We start from the raw sequence: 6,000 nt of genomic DNA on the forward strand, positions 1-6,000 counted from the left end.
ACTAATTTTATCAATAGCTATGTTCATAAAATTCTGCAGGAGAGTTTTAAGTAGATTTTCTAGATTCTTTAACCTCTTAGCATTAAGGAATATGAAAACAGCAAATGAATAGTGCTCTGTTCTGTGACTAATATGATTCATGATTTGGCATGTTCATATCATCTTTAGTATCCAGGGTGAGATTTAGAAGGAGCCACTTACGTCTTTTTTTTTTTTTTTTTAAAGTTAGATGAGTAGAAAAGTCATAAACATATCATTTCCGTATTTACCACTCCTTGCTCAGATTCTACGTATAACTTCGACTGGCAGATGTATTGCTAGGATGAAAGGCTAGAAAATAAGTTCATGGTTTGACTTAATACTTATTTTTGCGATTGCCAGCTGACTTTCTTTGTCATTGAAGACAAAACATTTCAAGATATAAATTTGTTCAACGCCACATAGAGACTGAAGCAAATGTAGGTAGGTAGTAAAGGCATGTGCACAGAAACATGGAGCCAAGAAACCAAAATTATGATTAGTGACACAACAAAGTGATTCTTTTTAATAGACCCTGTTAGCCATGTGAGTAGTACAGGGCAGTGGTTCTCAAAACTAATCAGAATCACTTGGAGAGGGCTTTATTTAAACAGGTGCCATACCCTTACCCTAAGAGGCTTAGATCTTAGTAGTTCTGAGGCAGGCATTTCTATTAGGTCAGGTTCCTAAGTGATGCTGATGCTGATCTTACTGGTCCAAAGATTATACTTCGGAAGTCACTGTTTTAAGGGGAAAAGAAGAAAATGTAGATGTGGGAGCAGGTGTGAGAAAACATGTTCACCAGATAAGTTGAATGTATATAATTATATCAAGAAAATTTTGTTTTATATTATTGGTTCTCAAAATGATCTAAAAATTTGAGATTGAGGAACATTGTTTTAAACAAAAGCAATAACTTGAAAGTTTGGTTTCACAAGTAATATGTTGCAAATGAAAATTTTTGCTAGTTAAAGGAGGGTATGGATACTGATTTGTATAGAGACTTAGCTTTTTCCAATGTCACCCAGCTTTATCTGATGACTCAGTACGGTAACAAGAAAGTTGGGCAGGGCTGGGGATGTGGCTCAAGCGGTAGCGCACTTGCCTGGCATGCGTGCGGCCCGGGTTCGATCCTCAGCACCACATACAACAAAGATGTTGTGTCCGCCGATAACTAAAAAATAAATATTAAAATTCTCTCTCTCTCTCTCTCTCTCTCTCTCTCTCTCACTCTCTCTTTAAAAAAAAAAAAAAGAAAGTTGGGCAGGTTGCCAAATAAAAATAGTGTTTCCTTTAGTAGAGTTCTTACTCAGTCTCAGGTTATAAGTACATTATGAGGATTATATCATTTAATCAACACAAGAACCCCATTTTGCAAATGAGCAGACTGGGTTCCAGAAAGGATAAGAAATTTCCCTATAGTTATGCAATACTGGTGAAGCTGGGATTTGAACTCAGGTAAACTAACTCTAGAGCTTGTGCACTTAACCTGAAGTTATATGGTCTTCCTGAACTTCATAGCCTACTTAGGATGCAGTGGAGAGTATGAGGTGCACTCAGGTGTGGTAGTTGACTGTGAGACTATCTCAGTGTTAGCTACTATATGAATAGTGAAACAAACTTGCAAATAAATTTTAACTCCTGTTTTCACTGGGGGTCTACCACATGCATTAGGAACTTTGCTACAATAGGCATTGCAAAGCAAAGTCATCAGGAAAAACAAAATAAAACAAACAAAAAACCTAGCTTGAAGAATTTAGGTCAAATTTAATCAGTTTTTCAGTATTCACAGATTTTCCACATGAATTGGGCTACTGTGAGGAATTATAGATGCTATTTCTCTAGAGCCCTTTAAAAAGAGCAGGGAGAAAGTGTTACTTTTTCAGGTATCAGAGTGCATTACAAAGTCAAGTTTATGATTTTCCACTTAGATTCCTAACCTTCCTTAAAAAGCGGGAAGGTCATCAGGACCTCCCAGTCTTTAGGCCTCACTAATGAAATTGTTTGCCTCATTAATGTAGTAAAAAAATATTTTGTCCACTCCTGTTGTGTTTCTGATACTATTTTCAGAGTCCAGGATATAGGAATGAATGAAACAGCCCATGGAGCCTGTATTCTAGTAAGAGGAGACAGACAAAAGCCAAGTAAGTAAACATACTATACATTAGAAGAGGTAAGTAATATAAAGAAAATTAAAACAGCAATAGAAGAAGGTGTTGGGGTAGGCTAGCCACCCATATATATCCAAATTCTGATCCCTGGAACCTATGAAGATGTTATGTTGTGAAGCAAGGAGAAATTATGGTTGCAAATGGAATTAAGGCTACTAATAAGCTGTTCCTAAAGTAAGAAAATAATCCTGGATTATCCAAGTAGCCCAACATAAAACAAGGGCCTTTAAATATAGATAGGGAGCTGGAGAGTCAATGTCAAAGTAACTCTGTGAGAAAGGTTCAACTCCTTGTTCATGACTTTGAAGATAGAGGCAGAGAGCCATAAACCAAGAAATTTGAACAGTCACTAGAAAGTGGAAAAGGCAAGGAAATATCCATTCTCTTCTCCAGCCTCAGGAAGGAAACAGGCCTGCTGACACCTGCATTTTAATCTAGTGAAATCCACATTAGACTTTAACCTCCATAACTATAAGATAATAAATTAAGATTGTTTTAAACCACTAAATTTCTGGTAATTTATTAGAGCATCAATAGGAAACTGTACTAGGATTCTGCAGAGAAAGAAAGTCAATAGGATATGAATGTGTAAAGATTTATTATAAGGACTTGGCTCACATGATTGGAGGCTAAGAATTCCCAAGGTCTGCAGTTGAGAAGCTGGGGAACCCACAGGAGCTAGTAGTGTTCCAATATGAGTCTAAAGACCAGAGAAGCAGGAAAACTGATGGTATAACATCCAGTCCAAACATTGGTAGCTTCAAGACCCAAGAAGAGCCAGTATTTTTTTTTTTTTTTTCACATCCGAAGGCAGGGAAATGCTGGCGTTTCAGCTTACAGCAGTCAAGCAGGAGGAGTTCCCTCTTATGAACAAGGTCACCCTTTCTGTTCTATGCGTGTCTTCAGCTGTTTGGATGAGGCCCAGCCACATTAGGGAAGACAATCTGCTTTTCTCAGTCTACCAATTAAAACATTATTCTCATCCACAAACATCCTTACAGACACACCTAAAATGATGTTTGAACAAATATTTGAGCACCTTGTGACCCAACCACTTTGAAACATAAAATTAATCATCACAGAAACTTTTATTAAGGAGATCAGAGGTACCTTCCATGATAGGATCAAATTTGAACAAATACTGGAATAAATGAGAGAAGGAGCCATGTATATATCCAGGGAAAATTTTCTAGGTAGAAGAGAGAGCAACTACAAGGCTCTAAGTTGGGAGAGTTTTGAAGTATTAGAGGAGGAGCAACAGCAAAGTTAGCATAACTAGACTGTAACCAAAAGTAGTGAGAGAAATAAGAGGTAAGGTGGAGTGATGAGGTAAAGAAGTAGTGGAAGGGAAAGACTGGGGCCCGTTAGCCAATTGTAAAGATGTTGATGTAGTTTCCAGTAAGATGGGAAAGCAGAGTTTGAAGCAGTGGAATGATGTGATCAGACTTACTTTTTGAAAAAGATCAAAGCCAAAGAATAGAGTATTTGTAGATAAGAGTAAATGTTGGGTGACCAGTGAGGAGGTTATTATGGTAATAAGTGAGAAATGATGGTGGCTTGGAAGCAGTGGAGATTATGAGAAGTGGTAGGTTTCTGGCTAAGTTTCTAAGAGCCATCATATTTTCTTTTTGAAGAGTATAAGGAATCAGATAACACCAAGGTTTTGGGCTTAAGCAACTGGGTTAATAGAGGTGCCAGAGAGTTGAGAATGCTGAGGGAGAACGTAGCTTGAGAAAGAGTTGGGAATTTTGGTATCTCGCAGCAAGCTTGAGATGCCTATGAATACAATTGTGTCTGCATATTCAGTATTAATCTTGAATTCAGGAAGGATTGATCGAGCCTAGATATTCAAGTTTAGTCTTAACATTGGATGAGAACAATTTAAGAGTACAGGTAGACAAAATAATTAGGCTGTTATTTTAAAAAGTATTTGAAAGCCAGCTATTGCAGGGAGGAAATGATTTGCCAAAGTATTATAATAAATAGCTGTAGTTGTGGAATTTTAGACCCCTGTAAGGAAAAATGTATTCTCATTTCTGTAAAAGTGTGAAGGGCAGAGTTTCCTTAAGTCTACTTTCAGCCCCATGTATGTCTGTAATGCTGAATGCCTACAACAATAATCACAGCTAATATTTACAGATCTGTTAATATGTATCAGGCACAGGACCTAAATATTACTTACATATACTAATTTACTTAAATGTCATAGCAGCCCTATGAAGTAGGTAATGTTATCACCATTTTGCATGAAAAATGGAATAATTTGCACAATAATCAAACATTATAAATGTATTTTATAATTTTCAAATATATATTTTTTATTCTCAACAGTCTTGTGAGATGGATAGGGAAGGTAGTAGTACAATTTTATAGATAAGATCAATGAGTGACAATGAGGTTGTGTTATATCCAAAGTCACAAAGCTAGTGAAGAGTGTAGCTGGAACTCACACCCAATTCTACTGATTTCAAGCCAACTTTGTTTAATTTGCACTGTCCAATAGAATTTCCTGTGATGATAGAAATGTTCTATATCTGTTCTCTTCAATATGGTAGTCACTTAACACGTGGCTATGGAATACTTGAAATGTGGCTAGTGAAACTAAGCAACTGCTTGTTTGTCATTAAATTTGAATGTATATATAGCCATTGTGACAAGTAAATAATATATTGGACCATACAGCTTAAAAATATTTATAAATCATTAACAAAGTAAGATTATAGGAAATATTACTAGGGTATCCCTTTATCACTACATCAAAGATGGACCCTGATGACTTTTTCCATCTGTATCAAAAATGGTTAATCTTATATTGTACTATATCAAAATATAGAAAAAGATGGTATACTCTCCAGTTTGATGAGATAAAATAAAGTCTTTATCCTGAAACCCCAAAATAACTTCATAACAAATTAAAATTTCAGGCTGATCATAATTTATGAATATTAGCCATTCTTGGCAAACCACATATTGAAAGGATTCAACACAATCATCAAATAAAATTATCAGCTTGAAATTATTACAACAGAATGGTTATTTGAATACACAAAATAATCTTTGGTATATAGAAAAAAAATTGAAAACTAAAAGTACAATATATGATATACACAGAATTTATATAAACCACCAGTGTTTACTCTAGCCCTATTAAGCATTTGCATGGCCTCCTCCCCTCAAGTTTAGAATGGTTCTAGCAACTTTCTTTTAACAAATACAATTTGGCAAAAATTACAGGATGTTACTTCTGAGATTAAGATACAAAAACTGACTTCTGCCTTGTTCTCTTTCTCACATGTTTATACTGAAGAACTGAGGGTGACTTCTGGTCAACAGCTAGGAAGAACCTGAGACCTCACAAAGTTGTCAAGTCCTTCCAACAACCACATGAGTGAGCTTGGAAGCAGATCCTTTCTTAGCATAGCTTTCAAATGAAACTACAGCCCCAGCCAACATCATGATTTCCAGCTTATAAGATACCTGAAGGCAGAGACATTCAGCTAAGCCATAATTAGTTTCTTTACCTACAGAAACTGTGAGATAATAAATACTTATTGTTTTAAGCCCTTAAGTTTTAGTGTAACTTTTATTCAGCAATAAATAATGAATATTTATTTATTTATTTATTTATTTTTTAAATACACGACAACAGTGGAATGCATTACAATCCTTATTACACATATAGACCACAATTTTTCATATCTCTGTATATAAAATATGTTCACGCCAACTTATGCCATTATATGTGTACTCTTTTTTGCATTACAATTTTAATACACATATATGCCACAATTTTTCATATCTCTGTTTGTAT

At 35.4% G+C, this 6,000-nt stretch overlaps 1 protein-coding gene across 1 annotated transcript in view; it reads left to right on the top strand.

Moving 5' to 3' along the window:
* Positions 1-5,800, top strand: part of Rragb (Ras related GTP binding B) — a 41,598-nt gene extending 35,798 nt beyond the window's left edge. Inside the window, exons 12-13 of the transcript XR_003581162.2 lie at positions 2,089-2,162; positions 5,497-5,800. The gene's annotated coding sequence lies outside the window, so the exon portion shown is untranslated. The remainder of the gene's footprint in view (positions 1-2,088; positions 2,163-5,496) is intronic.
* The last annotated feature ends 200 nt before the right edge of the window (positions 5,801-6,000 follow it).

This window comes from Marmota flaviventris, chromosome X (genome assembly GCF_047511675.1).
Source record: "Marmota flaviventris isolate mMarFla1 chromosome X, mMarFla1.hap1, whole genome shotgun sequence".
In the NCBI taxonomy this organism is placed as follows: Eukaryota; Metazoa; Chordata; class Mammalia; order Rodentia; family Sciuridae; genus Marmota; species Marmota flaviventris.